General features: G+C 40.2%; 1 pseudogene; it reads right to left on the bottom strand.

The window, feature by feature from the left end:
• Positions 1 to 1032: 1032 nt before the first annotated feature.
• LOC133388226 (5S ribosomal RNA) lies at positions 1033 to 1151 on the bottom strand (annotated as a pseudogene).
• Between the last annotated feature and the right edge of the window lie 19920 nt (positions 1152 to 21071).

The raw sequence follows: 21071 nt of genomic DNA, 5'->3' as shown, positions 1-21071 counted from the left end.
CAAGATCCTGCTCTGCTTATACTTAGGTAAAAGTGACAGTAATAGCAGCATCGTAAATTAATCCAGTTGGGAAATCTGAATTTGAATTACAGAAATGCTATGCCATGTATAAATCTTTGCCATGGTATTTATCATTTTGTATCACCAGGTCAATTTTGAGGTTTTGGAAATTGGAGGTAGAGTGCCTCTCAGCTGCACGTGTCATCTTTCAGGAAACTACAGCATTAGCTTGCAGTATGTTCAATGTAATTAAAAAAAAAATCTAATGAAAAAGTGGACAAATTACACAGTAAAACACTAAAACCGATGATAAAAATCACAACAACAAGTATAATCTAAAACCAGCATAATCACTGTGGAACAAATTTAAAAGTAATATAAAATCATCAAGGTGTAAAACTTGGTACAAAGATCTAATGGAGCAGGTATACTCACTATGGTTAAAACTGAAATTAAAAGATGTGGGAGAACAAAAAGGTCTTCATCTGGTGCTTAAAAAATCTTAACATAGGTGCCAGGCGATGCCTCTCTCTGAAGATAGCATTCAATAAACAGGACATCATACCAAAAAGGCCTTTTTCCTAGTAATCATCCATCTCATTTCACCAGTGGGGGAACTTGGAGAAGGGCCTCCAGTGAAAACATTAAGGTCCAGGCAGATCCTTCAGGTGATCCTTTAGGTAAGATGGCCCCAAGCCATTAGGACATTATAACACACCTTGCAGGCCACAGTATCTGACTGAAGAACTGTGTTCTGCTCTGTAGATCTGAAGAGGTCACCAATGGAGGGAAAAGGAAATGATAATTCTATAAAGATTTATGGACTAGACTTTGTTGTTGTTGTATGCCTTTCAAGTCGATTATGACTTATGGTGACCCTATGAATCTTTATATATATATATATATATATATATACATATATATATATACATATATATATATATATATACACACACACACACACACACACACACACACACAGGGTTTTCAAGGTAAGAGGTATTCAGAGGTGGTTTCCATTGCCTTCCTCTAAGCCTACGGCACCCGGTATTCCCAGGCGGTCTCCCATCCAAGTACTAACCAGGCCTGAGCCTGCTTAGGTTCCGAGATCAGACAAGATCGGGCGTGTTCAGGGTAGTATGGCTGTAGGCATACACTAAACCAGAGGATACAAATTGTTTTCCACTAGCATGGAAATGTTCCACTAGCATGTATTGTTCACTCACACTTACTGAACATTGTGATGCTATTAGTAATAAGTGACAGACACCCACTCCCATGTTCATGCCATTTTGTAAACCTTTGGAGGGGTTTTTTTAAAGGAAAAAAAAAAGCTTTTGAGACTATGTACTGTCCTGCAGTACAATTCACGTACGGGAGCAGATATGGAGGCAGGTTGCTAAAACCAGTAGTGAACAAAAGCAAGGCAATGTGATGAAGTCACCCATCATACACAGATCCCACCCCAGTTAACAGTAAGAACTGTTAAAAGGAACATGCTCCAAATTGTGCACATTGTTTCTCCCCTGATTTCTTCTTCAACCTGTTCTTATGCTGACTCCCTCAAATGACTGCTGGAACTCAGGGTGGCTTAGGGTGTTGCAGAGCCATTTCCAAAATTCAGAGAAGAACATGTAAATGTAGCCATCTGAATACAGGTTTTAGGCTGGAATTTGAACCAGCTACATGGTTTGGGGAAGATAAGTGGGCACTCTTGACTGACATATCCATCCCTTCTTTCCAGTATTTGTAAAAACTATGCACATTCATAGAATCATAGAATCGTAGAGTTGGAAGCGGCCTATAAGGCCATCAAGTCCAACCCCCTGCTCAATGCAGGAATCCAAATCAAAGCATTCCTGGCAGATGGCTGTCCAGCCGCCTCTTGAATGCCTCCAGTGTCGGAGAGCTCACTACCTGTCTAGGTAATTGATTCCATTGTCGTATGGCTCTAACGGTTAGGACGTTTTTCCTGATGTCCAGTCGAAATCTGGCTTCCTGCAACTTGAGCCCATTATGCAGTGTCCTGCACTCTGGAACAATAGAGAAGAGATCCTGGCCCTCCTCTATGTGACATCCTTTCATGTACTTGAACAGTGCTATCATACCTCCCCTCAGTCTTCTCTTCTTCAGGCTAAACATGCCCAGTTCTTTCAGTCTCTCCTCATAGGGCTTTGTTTCCAGTCCCCTGATCATCCTTGTTGCCCTCCTCTGAACCTGTTCCAGTTTGTCTGCATCCTTCTTGAAGTGCGGAGACCAGAACTGGATGCAGTATTCAAGATGAGGCCTAACCAGTGCTGAATAGGGGGGAACTAATACTTTATGCAATTTGGAAACTATTCATTGCATTAGCTTCCTAAAATTGCACTTTGATTCACTGGTTGACAGTTGTGCATGGGTGGTGGTGGATACTAATGTAATTTTTTTCAGCTACAAATCACCAGGGCGCTGCCAAACAGTATGCTCCCTATGTCCCCCCTTAACATGTGCTTGGGGCATTATTCTTTATTTATAAAGTCTGTCCATCAAGGTGTACATAGATTTCTCCACCCATTTTATCTTTTCAACAATCCTGTGAAATAGTTTAGGCTGAAAGGTGTTGACTGGGCCAAAGTCACCAATGGGCTTTGAGGATGACTTGGGAATGGAATGTGCGTTTCCCTAGTCCTTGTCTGACACACTAACCTCTGCACCACACTGGCACAAGGGGGCAAAAGTTGCAGTGATTTATATTCAGGGAACAAAATATGTAGAATAAGCATTGGCTTGGATTAGCATTGATTTTCAAAGTGACAGTGCAGCATATCTGATGAATTCTCCTCTTCCTTCTCCCACAATGAAACACAAGGTAGGGAGATACACTGAGAGAAAACTGGTACTCTTTGAAATGCCTAAAGTTTCATAAGGTGTGTGACAGGGCTAAGCTGTGACAGCCTTACTATTAGCAAGAACGAGGCAGTCCCCTCAGGGGCCGCTGATGCTGGGGAGCATTTGCATCAGTGCTCCCTCCGCCCAGCCTTTTCCTCCTGAGCCCCCTCCCTGGCCATTCCTGTGCTCCTGAGATGATGTCCCCTAGGCAGTGATGCTTCCTTGTTGCTGTCTCCCTTAGTCACTTTCTCCCAGTGCATGACATTCAGTGCCTTTGGGCAAGGCTCCTAAGTCTTGAGGAAGGGAGCAGGTAGATTGGCAACTCAGCTCAGGCCACACACTCTGGCAGGCATCACATGTGCACACATGCGACTCTGCTCACATGATGCATGGTGGCACCACCACTGCTGCACTGCAGCATTTGTTTTGAGTAGGCAGCAAGCAGAAGCCAAATGAACCAGTGAGCAAGCAGCAGTGAGGTATTGGAAGACAGAGCTGTGTGCTCTACGCAGCCTGCCAGTAGCCCCTAAGATGCATCTAGCTTCAGGTACTGTGGAGGACACTGACCTTTGCCAGTATTGAAATACAATTCAGCTGCTAATCCAGTTGGTTTCTGAATGGTTAACGCAGGGAGCTGGGGGACACCATCTTGGCCTTTGCTTCAGGTAGCAGAATGTTTTGGCCCAGGTTCAAGTGCTATAGTGAGACAGAAGAAACTCCCAAAACAGTTTCTGGTTGGGTTGGCCTGTAGTTCTCAATTCTTGGCCTGAAGTACAAACTAGGCTCTCACAGAACATGACCTTCTGAAAGGCTGAGCAAGAAGAAGCTTAGTAGTTCTTGATCTATGGCATATTATTCTAAGAGTTTAGAGCCTGGATTCAATGAACTGCACAACTAGGTCGGTGAGAGCACTTTGGATTTGATTTTCTTGAACCACATAATCTCAGGCTGCAGGCCAATGTGCTGTTGAAATTTCACAATTAATTTATGGTATAGTGTGTGGGCATGTCTGCTGATCAAACAGAAATCCACATCAGAAATCCACATTTTTTGGTGCACCTAAAAAGATGTTCCTTGTATCTTACCTTAGATATTGTGTAAATCTGAAACACCTATAAGAAAAAAGAGCACTTGCACAAAACATGGTGGAAAAAGGCCTGTTAAGAAAGCTCCACTTCAGATGCATTTCAAGAGCAAAGAGTTCCCTCAGATTGTGTGTAATAAATAAACCAAACATCTGAAGGACACAGAGTGTGCTTGCTTGTTCCTGCTCCAGAGTGCTTGGCGCTTTCAGAAAATGCTTGCTCAGTGTTTGCCTTTGAATAATGAAACAAAAACCTGATGGTCAGCAAAGTGAAGTCATTAAGAATAAATCAGCTCTGTTTCCATCCAGAAACAGCTTAACGTTACACTTTGCAGTACACCATTGCACCCTTTCTCAGCTCTCATATTGATTCCCCAATCCTACCCCTCCACAGCAGTGAACATACAGAACCAGCAGGCTCTCTCCTGCTCTCAGCCACTTTAAAACACACACACCAACTGACTTCTGGTATGTGTACGTGGAGCTATGACACCTGGTCCTGACCAATGCTTAAACATGCACAAGCAAGGCAAGAGCTTGCTGACTCCGCATGTTCATTGTGGGGAAGATAAAATCAGTAGGGAGCAATGACCTGCATCCTTTCTGCAATGCACAGTTGAACAGAATCCCAGTAGAGACAAAAATCCTGATTTTTGCCAAGCACATGTTGAAAAGGGAGGTCTGAATCCATCTCTGAAATTAAAAACAACCTCTCCACATTTTAAAATTAGCTGAAGTAGGAGAAAAGCATCTGTTTCCCAGCAAAAAGCTGCTTTAGCTTTTTAGACTGATATATTTTGTGGCATTTCTGAGAAAATTCCTATGTAAATTCTGCAGTGCTTAATTTCTATTCAGTATAATTTTGTTTGACATGACTGAAGACTAATGGTAATTCCATTTGCATTTGAGATTTCTGATAGACATAATCCATTAGGGTTTCAAATGCTTAAAAAGAGCCTTTACTTTCACACCTCTCAGCTAGCAGTGTTTTAACAGCAAACGGCAATTCCTCCATCACTCCTTTAATTAGACACTCTAAAAAGTGAGGAATGGCAGTAATGAATGTGAAAGTCCCACTATTAATAACTCAGCAATTAGCTGTATATTTAGACACTTTAAAATCCTACTCAGTTAAAGATCAGTTACAAGTGCTTTTCATGGTCAAAGGTTTCTTCAAATCCCCAAATATGTTTGCAGCCCAGTTTATAAACATGTTATGGTGACACAAATGCATTTCAAAACTTTGCTAGCACATAAACCCTGGATTAACATGCCTTCCAGATTATAGCTGGACTTTGAATATTTAGAGCTCATTCCTGGAATACACTGAAAATACTGCCCTTTAAAAAGCAAATCACTACACATATACTCAGTGGCTACAATCAAATTATTTGGCTAGTGATTTCTAATCAAGGACCCAAATTCATTCCTAACCCAATATCCTTAGCCCTTCTGCTTCCTAACGTTTCAGGCCAACTGTCTACAAAGCACCATGCCCTGCTTCAATCAAAAACAGCTCATCCGTCGCCCTGTTTCTAAACCTTCTGTGGAATGTTCCTTCTGCACAACATTCTCAGTGACTCATCCTTTCTTCAGTTCCCTGTTTCCTCCCCACTCTTTCCCTCTTCTTCCTCCATTGATTCTCCCCTTTGGTTCCTGCTTCTAAAATCAGTTCTATGCTTGTCCCATTCCCTTCACCCAACCTGCCATCTAGGCGCTTGCTTCTCAGGTTCCTTCCTCCTAATCGTCTTCCCACAGCTTTCCAGGCCTCATTCTTCGTACCTGTCTGAATCCTGCCTCTCTCCCCCATATTCTTCCCAACAGAGAACTGCCAATCTTCTTCCTAAATTCTGTGTGCAGTTTTGCCAGCCAGACTGATATACTGTACATCATTTCCTTCATAATTTCCAAAAAAGGTAGAAATTCTTTTCTTCACAGAATCTTTGTTTGCTGATATTCTGTGATGGCTTTCCCCATAGCGCTTAAAATGTTTGTGAACAGTCCAGGACACCAGAAGGTTATGGGTTTTACAGGGGACAACCAGTTTTTAGCCCAAATCAGTTTACAATATGCAATTTAAATCACACATGTAAACAAGAGACCATGGAAGATAGGAATACAGAAGGAATAGATTAAACATTAGTTAGTCCTGCATGAAAAAAAGGTGTATGCATTGGCTTACAGTCTTTGTGAGACATTCCATTTATTGCTGCAGTGCATTTATTATGAGTAACTCTGTATTAAGATGACACTGAGACTATTAATTTTGGAAATGGAGACTGGTGAGATCATGGAATGTTTAGAATTATGCCAGTGTGGGAATACTTAAGAAATTAAACAATATTTTAATAAGTGCTTTCAGACTGAATATGTCATGCTATTGATATTAGTTAAAACATCTAAATTTTCAAAACACCCCCTTTTATTTTATTTCAGGAAGGTCTTTTGTTAAGCCCAGCCACCCACTCACACACTCCTTGGGAGCTGATCGTCTCATTTATAATCATGTCAGAACAGTAGCAACCTTTTGCTGGAATTCTGTTTATGCTTCAGAAATTTCCTTTTCAATAATTTTTGTTCCCTTCTCCCCTCCCCTCCCCCAACACATCAAACAGTTGCTTGACTATATTTATTTCCTGTACAGTCAGGGCAAAGAGAAGTCCAGGATGATTTGGCATTCTGCAAGAAACTGAATTGTCCAATTCTGATTAATGATGCTATCCATCTCAGCAGATAGTAATAGTCTCCTTCAGAGCTTAAGGGGGTGGGGAATGGGCAAACCATTGAATTCACTGTTTTTCTGGGGCATTTTTAGCATTTCATAAGAAGATGCTGGGCTGCCACTGTGACTGTGCCTTTGTGCTGTTCCCTGATCTTACTCTGGTCACCAAAAGCAACAAGGAAGAAATTATACACAACAGTAATCAAGCCTCAAAAAGTATATGAAACTCCTGGAACGGTAAAAGGATAAGTGCATGTCATATAAACTCTTATGAAGCCCCATGTTTGGTCATCTAATGCAGTATTGCCTGCTCTGGCTGGCAGCAGCTCTCCAAGATCTCAAGCAATGGTCTTCCCCTGTCTTTCTATCAGATTCTTGCAAATGTATAAGGTCCTAGGATATTGAACCTGGGACTTAATAAAGAAAAATCATGTACTTTACCACTGAGCTCTGACCCTTTCTGCACCTGAGATTATTTACTTATTTGAGGACTGCTGAAGTGTCCAATGCAAATTATATGATACACATGCACTGATCGCTGATCTACAGATTCAGTCTATGTGGGCTATCTGTCTGTCTCTCCTCCTGATAGGAGCAGGAAACATGATCACATCCAGGTAATTTGAAAACAGTGACACTGGCCACCCCCATTGCCAGTTCTGGTTACTTATAGAATTATAGAGTTGGGAGAGATCTTGGGAGGCCATCTGCTCCAGCACTCTGTTCAAAACAGGATGCAACTACAACATCTCTGACAGCCAGCTCTCTAACCTCTGCCTGAATACTTTCATCGGAGAGCCTACCACCTCCTAAGGCAGTCTGTTCCACGGCTGAACTGTTACTGTTAGGAAGTTTCTCCTATAAAGCTTTAAACAATACGGGTCCCATGTACCATAGACACTGGCCCTTTCCGTGTGAGGTCACCTGACCTTTAAAATCAGGAAGGGGTAGTAAACAAGAGGTGAGGTTGCCAGGGACTTGAGATAAGACTTCTCCACTGTCTCCCTAACCCCATGCAAAATAGATTACCTGTGTACATCTGTAACAGTTCTTGCCTGCAGTTATTTGTAAAGCATTTTGATTTAGGCAAGCTACTAAGCTGAGTTTTAATGGACAAGTTTGATTTTGTGTAACTTTAGATTTTATTTTTGGTGTGTTGGGAGTGAAGTATTTTTTTTATTGTAAGGCAGTTAGAATTATTAGAAATTAGTTGCGTTAATAATCTTAAAAAAACACCCTACTCGTCTGGCAGTTCTGGGCTGGGCAGGAACAATATTGATGTTTAGTCTTCCCTTCCACATTATGTACTAGGGGGCATGTGTATCTATATTTCCAGATACTACTCACACTTCCTTTTTTCAAAATCTCAAGTGCAGAAATTCAAAAGTAGAAACTTCCCCATAAAGAGGTGGCCAAGTCTATGAAAATTCAGGATGGAATCCTACAGCGTCTTAGCTACCAAATCTAAAAAGCATGTTCATGGATTATAGAGCAGAAAAACTTAAATTAATTCAAATGGAAGTGCTTTCACAAAAGACAAACATTTCTAAAGCAGCCATTTTTACAGCAATGTTTGTAAGTGTAGAAAATAACCCTAGGGCACAAGAAATTCTCTCTCAGGTCTTCTGAGCTTATGCCTTTTTATATTGCACTGCAGACCATGCTAGGCCTTGTGAGTGTTTGTTTCTGGGTAGTACAATAGTTGTCTTTGTGTTCTATGAATTTGATTATTGCACTTATTTTAATTCATTTTGTACACTACACTGTAGATTAAGATAAGGTGGGACATACATAACAAGCTAAAACAAAGGTGGATTGCTGGAAGTGTTCATCTTTTCTTGCAGCCAAGGGACAAGATGGAAACAAAATGGAAAGAGAAGCAGGCCTGCTAGACCCTACAACTGTCATATTTTGGCTTGTTGACTGTTTCCATTGACAAGCAATGACTGAGGTATAGTTTTGAATTGCATTATTTTGCAGATGGTTGCACTCTGTTATCTGGTCCAATCCAGATACTTTTGGAGATGAGGACGAGGTAGAAAGCTTGTATTTAACTCTCTCCATGGAAGCTCACCTCATGCATGGGGAAAAAAATTGCCCTTGAGAAAAATAACAGCAAAACATAAACTTTACCCCAAGTGCTTGTATAGCCACAGAGCCCTGAAGCCAACATAGTTTTGTATCATTTTATATCTAACTTCCCCAAGCGTCTAGAAGGAGCAAGTTCATAGCTGGCACATCATGTTGAATTATCTGTTTGGTTTATCTGGTCAAAACAGAAATCCGTGTTCCAGTTAAGGATCTGTCAGCATTTCCATCTGCATATAAGTGCAGTTGAATATATACCACCAGCACATTTTATGTTTAATACTAAAAAGGAACAGAGTTTTGCAAGCATAAATGTATATCCATTTCAACCACATTCATTTGAATGCTCAGGGGTGGGGGATGGAAATCCAAAACATTTGGATAATCTATTATTCTTATCTTTCTCAAGAGGACTGCTGAAAATGAATTTTGCATATGAGAATTCATTAAATTTTTTGCAAATCTTTAAAATTCCCATTGACTAGCTCTGAGTGATAGCTACAATAAAGACTGTCTTCTAGGAGAACAAAAGACTCACTCAGACGAGTTTTAAGATTGGCAGAGTAGTAACCATATAACTGTAAGATGTTGAAACATATCCAATATTATGTACATTAGTTTATGTTTACAGTAATACCTCAGTTAACAAATCCTCCAGGAAAGAAGCTCCTTTTAACAAAGTATTTTTGAGTGCATTCTGAGATAGTCAGAATGTGGCTTCTTGTCTACTGGATTGTGGCTGCTGCAGGCAGTTCTCTCACACACCGCTGGAATGGTACTCCTTGCCAGATGGCACCTCCACAGTAGACAGTGCTTCATGTGTTCTAGAAGCACTGTTTACTGCAAACATGTCTGCTCGAGTGTAGAGGAGAATGGCAGAAAGAAAAAGACCAATCACAGGGTGGTGGCAGTGGCTGCCCCTTGCCTGCCTGCTCATGTGTACAAAGTCTTCAAGTGGTCTGTGTGCGAGGCTTACCTGACCTGGTTGTTTCATTTCAGACATGCACACTGTTAGTTCTGAATAAAATAAAATAAAATAAAAATATATATGTTGAATGTCTCTTCTTTTTTGTGGGGTATGAACTTATCCCTATTCTTTCCATGTTATTCCTACCTCTGGTACCAATGTTTCTGTTAACAAAGTAATGTTCAGGAACACATGTACTTCGTTAACTGAGGTATTACTGTGCATAGGACTGTACTGAAACAAAACTCAAACTCAGTGGAATTGATTGTCTTTATGAACATACCTGGACAGCCCGAGGGGCGGTGGCATGGCATGGCAGCATACAGGTTGCGGTCCAAGCCCCAGCATGGGGGCTACCACCAAAATTACCTTGCCTGTTGGTGCTGCTCTTTTACAATGTTGCTGCCTGCTTACCTGATCATCCCCCCTTTCTGATCCAGAGGCAGCAAATGAGCAACAGAGTGAGGAGGGCCAGCTGCTATCACCTGCTCGTACATTCTCCTGCCAGCTCTTTCCATGGCAAGTGACAACAGTAGTGTGGAGAAGCAACAAGCAGCAGCTAATGCCAATGGCAGCAAAGAGGGTGGTCAGCTGAAAAATTGAGCAGACACCACGAGGGTCTTGCCCAAAGGGCTTTCCTAAACCTGGAGGCAGCACTGCAGTTCCCACTACTAACAACCTGGGTTAGTGTTAAAATGAAGTGTTTGGGTAAATATTTTAATAACATGATATATTAATGTTTCAAAGTCCTGCATATATCTAAAGTGCTGAAACAGGACCTTAAGTTGTCCCTCTATTCATGCAAGGCATGGGTTTCTGCCCATTCTTCCACCCTTTGCAGGCCCCTACACCATTCTTAAGGGTCTCCCAATCCCCAAGAGACTTAAGAGTGGTGGTGGCAGGAAGAACAGTGAGATGGGAAAGCCCTGCTTGTTCTATTCACAGAAGGAATGCTAGGATCCAAGCCAAAATCTTTCCCCCATTGTTTTATAGTACAGCCTCATTTCTCCAAGTGGCTGGTGCTGGTGTGAAGGAAAACACACCACAATTCTAGAAAACCAGGTATTGAGAGAAGTAGAAGAGCCATCTGTGGTTATATGGAAAATATATACAACTCATTCCAGTGCCAGAAGTTAGAAACAAATAGGTCTACTGAACCAGCCTTTGCCAGCCTGGTGCCCTCTAGATGTCTTGGACAATTCCCATCAGCCTTAGCTGGTACTGTCTTTCTTTCACCATTATTCATAGAAATCGAAACAAAAGGATCTTGGTGTAAGAACATTTGCACAGGTATCATAAAAGTGTCTACTTCATCTATTACATTGTAAAGCTTATTTCTCATTAATGCTTCCTTGCACAGGACCATGCAACCCCTGACTATCAATTGATTGTTGCTGTGCAGAGGGCTTTGCAGGGACCCCATACAAGCTGATCAGTATTACTTGCAAATCTCCTTTCAGCCCAGCAACCTGTCTCGCACCTGATATCACACATCAGGTGTAGGGCAGGTGAGTGTGGCTTGGCCAAAACACCCTGGCAGGCATCATCATCATCATCATCAAAATTTATATCCTGTCCTTCTCAGGAGTCCAGGGCAGCAAACAAGCTACAAAACACTAAAAACATCTATAAAACATCTTAAGGGGAGTGAATTCTAAAGGGTAGGTGCCACAACGCTAAAGGTCTGCTTCCTACGTTGTGCTGAACAGACCTCCTGATAAGATGGTGGGAGGTCCTCACCTGCAGAGCGCAGTGATCAACTGGGTATATAAGGGGTAAGACGTTCAGGTATCCTGGTGCCAAACTGAGTAGGGCTTTATACACCAAAACCAGAACCTTTTAGCCTGGTAGCCGATGGGCAGTCAGTGCAATTCTTTCAGCAGCAGGGTGACATGTTGGTAATGTCCTGCCCCAGTGAGCAAGCATGCTGCCACGTTTTGCACCAATTGCAGCTTCTGCTGGAGGTTACCCACCACTGTTTTAAAGTGTCCCTAAAATATATTAACACCTCACATCTGTATTATACAGGATACTATGGCCCCTGTTCCCTTACACCTATTCTCAGTGGCAAACACAGACTTGCTGAGACTTATTTCCTGTTGTGTTTAAACACAGACTTGTCACCATGTAATAAATATATAAATCAATAGCCTGATTTCCAAAACAGTGGACAGTTAACCAGCACATAGAAAGAGCTGCCTTGCTGTATCCAATCAAAGGTCCATCTAGTTCAGCATTTGTTTGTTTTATCAGTAGCCAGCACAAGATGCCTTTGGGAAGCTCACAGGCATGGCATGGAGTCAACATCCGTCACTTGCTGTCTGTCGTCAACATCTAGTAAACTCACAGCACAATCCTATACATGTCTACTCCAATATATATTCTACTGGCTTCAATACTCCCAGGTAAGTCACCAGAGGAGGTATATTGTCTATGAATATGCAGGTTCGATTTAGCTATAAAGGCTGGTAGCAATTGATGGAGCTTCACTAGGGATAAAACAGAGCAGGAAACCTTGATGCTTGACCAAGAGGGGTTGTGATCATATTAAATGTGGATGGCTTCAGGACTCAAAGCTGCAATGATGTAGAATGCACTCCTATTTATATTGTTGTGAGGTTTTTGTTTGGTCTGTATTTATGAGCAATCCAACCTGATACACTTCCCTGCATAATTTCCAGATCGGAACTCAGTACCTATCTAAATTTTGAGATGCAATTTTCAGCTCAAAAAAGGACACGAGTACAAAAATAATTATTTCAAGGTAAAATTCATTTAAAGTTAAAATGCACATAAAAGTACTTTAGAGTGCCAAAATACATATTTTAAGGTAAAATGCATTTTAAAATAGTTATTTTCATGGTTTCAAATAAAATAATGCAGACTCATAACTGAACACATGAGAAACTGATATGGACGGGAAATGGGCTCATCCATCTACCACTAGTACCATATTGCTCTGTTAAGCAAACTACCCTCCTAGATTAGCATAGCATGGTTCTTTAAGGGTTACTAGTGCTACATTAGGCTATCAAATGCACTTGCCACTGTGGCACTCAAACCATGGTGGGCTTCATAAGAATGTGCAAGAAAAGCTGGAAAAAACTGCAGCAGCAGCTAGAGTTTGCTGGCAGTCTAAGTTTTGAGATTTTGGAGGGCTATTCCAGGGAGTCTATCAAAGTCTGCCATACCCCCTGTAGCCCTCCAGATGTTGTTGGACCAACTCCCATCAGTCCCAGTCAGCATGGCCAATGTTTGGTGATGAATGGAGTTGTAGTCCAACAACTGGAAGGCCCCACATGGGGGAAGATTGATCTAGAGCTCCCTGGGTATTTTTTGTGTATGTGTCCTGTTTAACACTTGCTCAGTGTGGACAGTTAAGGAAGCAGGAATGGTAATTCATAAAGAGAATACCATGATCCTTACATGTTACTGAAAAGGTGCTTGCACATGAACATTTGGAGATGTGGCATCCTCCACTGCTCCCCACCCCAACCGACTAGAAGACAAAATATATCCTATTCCATATTCTCAGTCTTTGTTACCGTGGGGTAGGAATGGAACCATCTGTTAGTTTCAGTCCTCTCAGTTTCTCATTTGTCTAATCTTAAATGCGATTCTCCACATTTCTGCAGCAATTTGCAATTTTTTTAAAAAAAATCCTCATCAAAATTCTTCAAAAATGTAGTGCAAATTTCTCCTAATAAACACATTTTTGAACGTACACATTTTTGCAAGGAAGTTTCCTCTTACAATGCATTTTTTATCTTGTTTTCACTAATATATTTGTTTTGTGCACACTTTCTTCTAATATACGCATATTTGTAAACATTTCTTGGTTGGAGAACTGCATCACAAAATTAGGATAAGTGTGAATTTCAAAGGATGGTTTGGTTCTCCTATTGTTTCAGAAAGTGCAAATTTGGTAAGTTCAGCTTTAAATGCAAAATGCACATTGTCAGTGGTTATGGGGAATTACTACATTCAATGAGATATAGTGAACCATCAGATTAATGCCTTTTGCAGCTTATTTGGCCCAATATTCAATGTGCAATCATCACAATGTAACATAACGTAATTTTCCCATTAATTTCAGAGGAGTGAAACATGCTTCTTGTGCACCCACAAAAGTGTGATTAATATTTACATCACTGCTGGAAGTGGTAATAGGAGTGGCTCAACTCTAGAAGTTCAACAGAAAGCAGATCCACCAAAAATTACTTTACACTGTGGAGATTGAGCTACCATTGTTGTTTAGTATGCTAATAGCTGTGCCATCTGCACTGATTCAGCTAGTTCATCGGGCCATCAGCAACTGTCACAGGGATTGGCCTCCTGAATGTGTGATTGCAGGCAACTGGTGTTCTGATTCAAAGTATGCTCACACAGAAAACTGTGCCTCCGGAAATGCTCTTGGAAAACAAACACCATTTTTTCCTTTGTCTGTTACATGCAATAGCTCAGTCATAAGAGTGAATCAAACATATAAGCATCAGTATTACCACCCATTACTCACCTGAAACATCAGTTCAGCTTAGTTACTGTACAAGAAGAGGCTAAATGCCATGAATTGCAACCTGTAGTAGTTTCAGCTGCTGTTCACCAGACAAGGAAACAGAAATAGCTCCAGTGATAAAATTACAAACTCAGCTGGAACACAGCAATGAAGAGGCACCCCTTCCATCTAACATACATTTAAAGAATTTCAAAAGGACATACCTTGATTATGCTGATAAAGCATTTTAGTATTTCAAGTGCTTATTGATCAGCTTTAATACGTCCACACAAACACCTTGGAGGTAGGTTATTATTATTATTTTTCTAGAAAGAAATCTAGATGAACAAATTACCCAGTTCCACCATGCAAATCCATGGTTAAATTGCTGTTTGGACCAAGTTCATTGTTAGTAGTATTTCTAAGGCAGGGGTGGGCAACCTGTACCCTTCCAGATGCTGTTGGATTGGCTTTAAAAGATTAGACAAATTCATGTTGGATAAAGTAGCTACTAGCTACAATGGCTATGTTCTACCTCCACTGTTGGAGGCAGTATGCTCCTGAATGTCAGTTGCTGGAAATCACAGTTGTGGAGAATGCCGTTGTGCTCAGGTCCTCCTTTTGAGCTTCCCATAGATTTCTAGTTGGCCACTGTGAGAACAGGACACCTCACTCATATTTGCAAATTATGGAAAAGCCCCATTTGAAAATGTTACAGTTATAGGGTTGATATTTTATGAAGTTGGATGTAGGAACAATGGAGAGGGAAGAGCCACAGATTAAATCTGAACTGAAAACAGTAGTGGCTCTACTAACATTTTCGCCTCTATAAGAACTGTTTCCTTTTAGTGTTCTCTCGTAGAGTGTTGCGCAAGGAGCAAAAGTGTTTGTGACCACTGCAGGTGTTAGGACAAGAGGAAATATCATTGCTGACGCACCTGGACCAACATTCTCTTTTTTGGCTCTGTGCTGATTGGCAATGAGACCACCAATGCAGTGTGGTAAGTCAGTACCACCCCAGTTGCTTCAGCAATGAAGTATGATCCTGTTCCCCAGCCCTATTCTGGGTTAAAGCAATGCAAGGGCTTCTGTTGTCCTGAGTGATGTTGCTGTGTAGTCGAATCTGATTGGGTAGCACTATGACATCATCATGCTTGCCCCATGATCTCAGTTGGCTGTGATCACAGTGTGGATGAAGGAAGAATACTTAGTGCAAGGTATATTGTAGGCTTCTCTTCTGCTCTTGCTGCTGCTCCTGCACCTCAGAGGGAAGGGAATCATGTTTAAAGTGGCAGAGATGGCTGTGACAGAACAATGGAGGCAGGCAGGGGGTGCAGGGCTTTTCCTGAGTGTTTGGATTTCGATGTAAGCAGGGAGAAGTTAAAGGGTTGGAAGATTCACCTCCTGTTTTGAATTAGATCTTCCAAAATGCAGAAGTTTATATCAGAGCAGGCTTAGAAAAAAATCCCACACTTTCAGACATCTCAACTAAGTGACAGGATGTGGTGCACTAGGGATTATTATTATTATTAATTTATATACCATTTACTTGCCAAAATAGCTTCTAAGCAGATTACAAGTATAAAACCAATATAAAAATATAGCCATACAGAGGTAAAATACACAATAAAACTATTTCATCAAAATATTAAAACCAACATCTATAATTAAAATGTGCAATGAACAAGCCTATCAAAAGAGCATAGCTATTAAAACAGGTTCAAGTCAGAAGATCAGGGAAATGCAATTATAAGAGCCCATGAAAGAACTACATCACCCTCTCCCAAAACGGCTCTGCATCATGTCATGCTATTAGCCTGACCTTGGTGGGGGGCACAAAGGAACAATCTCTCCCCAAAATCTGAGGCAATCCAAGGACCTCGATGACTTCACCCGTAATTCTTCTAGAGCCTATTCTTACGAAGCCAAAATGATACCATCCACATACAAAAAAAGGGCTTGGGGAATTCTTAATGTTTTCAAAGATACATATCTAGGGGGGAATTCCCTCCCCCAACAGTTCAAAGAGAAATGAGCATGCTCAATGGGCAGAGAATGCTGACTGTTGGGGGGGGAAGGCAGAAAATGGGGTGGGAGAGCATATCTTGGTAAAAAGATGGTCTTAGAACCAGGAGTGGCTGGGGGAAATGGGCACTGCTGTGGGCCTGGCCTCCCTGGCAGCAGCAAGGGCATTTTGTGTTGCTGAAAAATGCTATGTCCACATCAAAACTGTTTGCAAGAGCGCCCTACTAAATATAATTGAAATTGAGATTGACCAAGTAAAATGGAGGACATAGACACAAAATCTGGATAAGGGCTAGTGTTTCAAGGAAGCACATCTTCACACAAAGTAGTAAACTGTGATAATGGTACACAACAGGTGATTGTAACTTTTCATTCATTATACTGTTTACACTTTGAATTGGCAGTCCTTACTGTACACTAAATAGAGTCACATATTTACTGTTGATATTTTTTTCACTGTATCGTCACCCATAAAAGGATGGTTGCATATGCAACAAGACTTACTAGCTTCAGCAGTATTATATTTAGTTTATTCTGGGAGATGGTCTTTATATAGTGGTACCATTACTATGCAGTCTCATATGGTAAGAAATTGACCTGCTCTTTGATTGTTAGCATAAAATTATGTCATTGTGAGTACCTAAACTCCATTTTATAGGAATTAAAACAGCTAAATAAAATCAGAGCAAACTTACTTATTGTAGCTTACAAGTGCATTCTGAAGAAGAGGTAGCAGCCAGCAAAATAACTGCTTTTTATTATTTACTTATTTTATTTATCATTTGATTTATATCCCACCCTTCCTCCCAGCAGGAGCCCAGGGCAGCAAACAGAAGCACTAAAAGCACTTTAAAACATCATAAAAACAGACCTTAAAATACATTAAAACAAAACATTAAAAACATTTTTTAAAAAGGTTAAAACATCTTTAAAAAAAGGTTAAAAACATTATTTAAATTTTTTTTCAAGATCTAATTTCCCAGAAATAACAATAAAACAAATAATATAATTTTGCCTATTTCCACCCTATTCTTGGCAAGTTGTAGTCTACAAAAGAATACTCTGATGGGATAATTTTTACATGTTAACATGGTTGAAATTAAATGGTTATAACTTTCATTTCTGCCAAATTTTCAAGTACAGAGAATCCAATCTTTAATATAATATTTGACATGTTTCTGATGTAACAGAATTATATATCCATTTGAGCTCTAGATTTATTGGTGACATCCACCACAAGTTCAGTAATACTTCAGTAATATTCAAAATAATTAATTGAATGGTTTAAAAATGACTACTTCATTTTTATGGTAAAAATTATAACCACTTGAATATTTTTTAACCCTTGTTTACAGTGCCGAGCCAATCATAGACTTTATCTGAGATGTGTGAAAATACTGTTTAAAGGCTTTAGCAAACTATGACAGTATACTCAGATGCTGAAAGAAGTATTTTGCATATGGAAAATTAGCCTCAAGTGTTCTTGCAACAGAACCAATAAATGAAAAACCACTGTTAGAATGACTCACAGATGGACAAATTTGTTGTTGTTTTCATGATCTTTTGCAATGTGTTTGCTGGTTTCCACAGCCTTGTTTAAATTCAAGCAAAGACCTTTTTGCACCAGCTCTGTAGGATTTCATTTGCGAGTTGTACATTTAATTCTCCACAGCAGATGGTGATGAGTGGGTGAAGTGCTGTATATTTGCAACAGATTCCTTATCCTACAAAATTAATTAAGTGCTTCAAACTGAGACTTAAAATCAGAATTGTATTATTTGTTAAAAACTAATTCATGCTTGTGGTTTTTAAGGGTGTATACAGTACAAAATTTGGTGTTTGAGTATTTCCTTTAATAAATAAATGCAGTCATGTCTTCTAGACTCAAAAGCTACTGCTTTTGAAATTCACTTGTAAATAAGTGTCATGTTTTTGGCTTGAGTATTAGCTTTTCCAGATGTTGCTATGAAGAAGGTTGCTAAGGAAATCAATCAGTGTTCAGTTATACACAGTACAATGGTGATCTTTGAGCGCTTATGTTTTCTACAAACTTCCATATCCTACAGAGAACTTTGAAAGAAATCAAAATGTAAAAAAAGAAGAGACAATTTATTGCTTTTTGCAAAGAACTTAAATGTGTTTGAAAACATTTGGAAACTATCAATACTAAGTGCATGGTTAAAGGTTAGCTACACTATTAGGCAAATAGAACTCATCTAACCAAGTGTCTTGCCTACAACAGTGACCGATACCGAATGTCAGAGAAAGTATAGAAGGAACACAAAAAAGTAGTGAGATTTAGCTTTCATCATGAATTTTCATCCTTCTCGCCTCCGCCAAACATTAGAAATATATCCTCATGCTCAAGATGCGACTACAGTTCTCTTGGGTAATAGTCCTTGGGAATTTTTTTAAAAATACAATATCCTGTGGCAGATATTTGATTTCAATATACATTCTACACAATTCAACTATGATAACTCAACATTACTACAAATATTATAAATGTATCTGTGTATGTAAGAAATGAAAACCAGGAGGAAGTACTGAATGAAGATACGGAAGAACTGATTGCAGGAGAACAGAATGATATCAAATATTTTATCTTCACTGCAGTTGTTGGATGGATGCCCACATCCAAACTATGTTTTCTGGTAGCACATCTGAAGAAGTGTATCTAATTCAGGTGTCAGGATGAAATATCTGAAAAGTTAACGATATCAGTTCTCTAGGGCTCAGCAGCATTCATCTGAGGTGTCAGGCAAATGTTCAAAACTATTAACATACTTATGCATCATCATCACTAAAATCACCTTACCTAAAGAAAGGTGTCAGCTACAGGCAGTGATGGAAAGAGTTATCAACAGAAATCCGGCAGAGATGAAGTCCAAGGAGGGCTAGTTGTGGCCAAGTAGTCAATCTACATGAATTGATGACAGTTTAGAAATTAAACAATATATTGTCAAAGTAGTTGTCAGAGATCAATACCTATATCTATTCAGGTGGATTGGAAACTGGGACCACCAAGAAGAATTGAGTAGACAGGAACTAGGCAAGCTGAATTGAAGGCAAAGCTGGGAAGGAGAAGAGCACAAAGGGTTCACATGGTCTCTGGCAAGTTTCTACAGTTAATGTTTGACATTTATAGCCATTAAAGGTCAGGAAGAAGGAACCAGCGACAATTCTTATAGGCATAGCTGGATTTGGTGTCGGCTCAGAGTGGTATTCTATAAACTATATCTGTGCCTCTAGCTGCTAAGTACCCAAGGCTGGCGGCGGGTACTGTAACAAATCTTTTTAAAGTGATCTGATAGGTTCTAGCTAGGTGGAAACATCCGTTTAAACCTCAAATAAGTTTCAAAATACTGAACATAAGAACATAAGAAGAGCCTGCTGGATCAGGCCAGTGGCCCATCTAGTCCAGCATCCTGTTCTCACAGTGGCCAACCAGGTGCCTGAGCTGCTCTTTAATGCAGAGATGGGGAATCTGTGGTCCTCCAGTTGTTGGAATCCAACTCCCATCATCCTAACAGTTGAGTCATGTTGCTGGGGCTGATGAAATTTGGAGTAAAACATCTGGAGCACCATAGGTTCCCCATCTTAACTTTAAAGTGGTGAAATATAGGACAACTTTAAAAAACATAGATGGTTATAATTCAGCAGGCATTACTCCTGTGCAACAGATGTTCATTTCAGTAGGGTTTAGAATTATCAGAAAAATGAACTGATTTTGTGCAGCCACAGTGCTTGATGATTTGTCCACTAGAAGCAATCAAGGAAAGGTTGACGAAGACGATGTTGCAGCACGTTTAATGGATTGTACCAAGTAATCTCTCTCTCTCTCCGAGTCCAAATGCTTACAAACCATACAAATACACAGCCATTCAAAACAGGTTATCAACTGGCAAATGATTATTTAGACTATTTCATACTATTATATTTTGACATTGTTTCATTGGTTCTTTACACAATTTGGAGGTTATCTCTGGACTGTTAAGAAAACCACTACCTATAAAAGAGAAGTTCCAGGTGTTTCAGATTCACCTTGCTTTGGCTTCTTTGCTTTTTTCTAGACAGCTTTCCATTTCTACATACTAGATAGAATATACCTTGTGTGCATGGATACAAGGCAAGTGAGTCAAAAGCCTGAATGTTGCCAAGTGCTCTTGATTCTTTCATTAAGTTTAGAGACTGATTCCCGCTCAAAAGTTTAATTCTGAAGGCTAAAGTCATTTAAGGTACTGTGATTCCAGGATGATTAGAGTTCTCTAATGCTAATCTCTAATTCTGTTTTTATTATAGCCGTATTCACAGAATTGTTCAAGTAAAGTTATCAGCCTAATGTTGTGGTTTCTTGTTGTCAGGACAAGCCCAAAGGATGTACTAAACCTCAGGTATTCAGCCTGCATGTTACCATTCAGCTGTGGCTAAAAAAGAGAACTACAGGAAAATCAGCGTTACGCAGAAGGAAGCCTCTTAGCAACAGCAGGCCTGAATCGATCATCTATTAATCTCTGATCCTTATAAACTCTTCCAGGTTAGAAACAAGAGGACTTGGCTGCTGTGTTTCCTATGTGACCATCCTCACTTTTGTCTCACCTCTGCCTTGACTTTTCAGCTGCTACACCACACATTTGTTTCTTATCTCGGGACAGCACTTTCTGCCAAATTATTCTTGCTAATTCAAGGTGCTTAAGCCAGGCTGGCCTGTGGTCACCAGGTAGGAAGTCTTATCTTTTTATTCTGCACTAGCAATATGGTTCCACTCTACCAAAAACCATGAGACAGAGACAGCCTTTCACTTCTGGGCAGGAGGGCTTAT

This window comes from Rhineura floridana, chromosome 6 (assembly GCF_030035675.1).
Source record: "Rhineura floridana isolate rRhiFlo1 chromosome 6, rRhiFlo1.hap2, whole genome shotgun sequence".
NCBI lineage: Eukaryota > Metazoa > Chordata > Lepidosauria > Squamata > Rhineuridae > Rhineura > Rhineura floridana.
The sequence above is the reverse complement of the archived record's forward strand: the minus strand, read 5'-3'. Positions and strand labels throughout refer to the sequence as shown.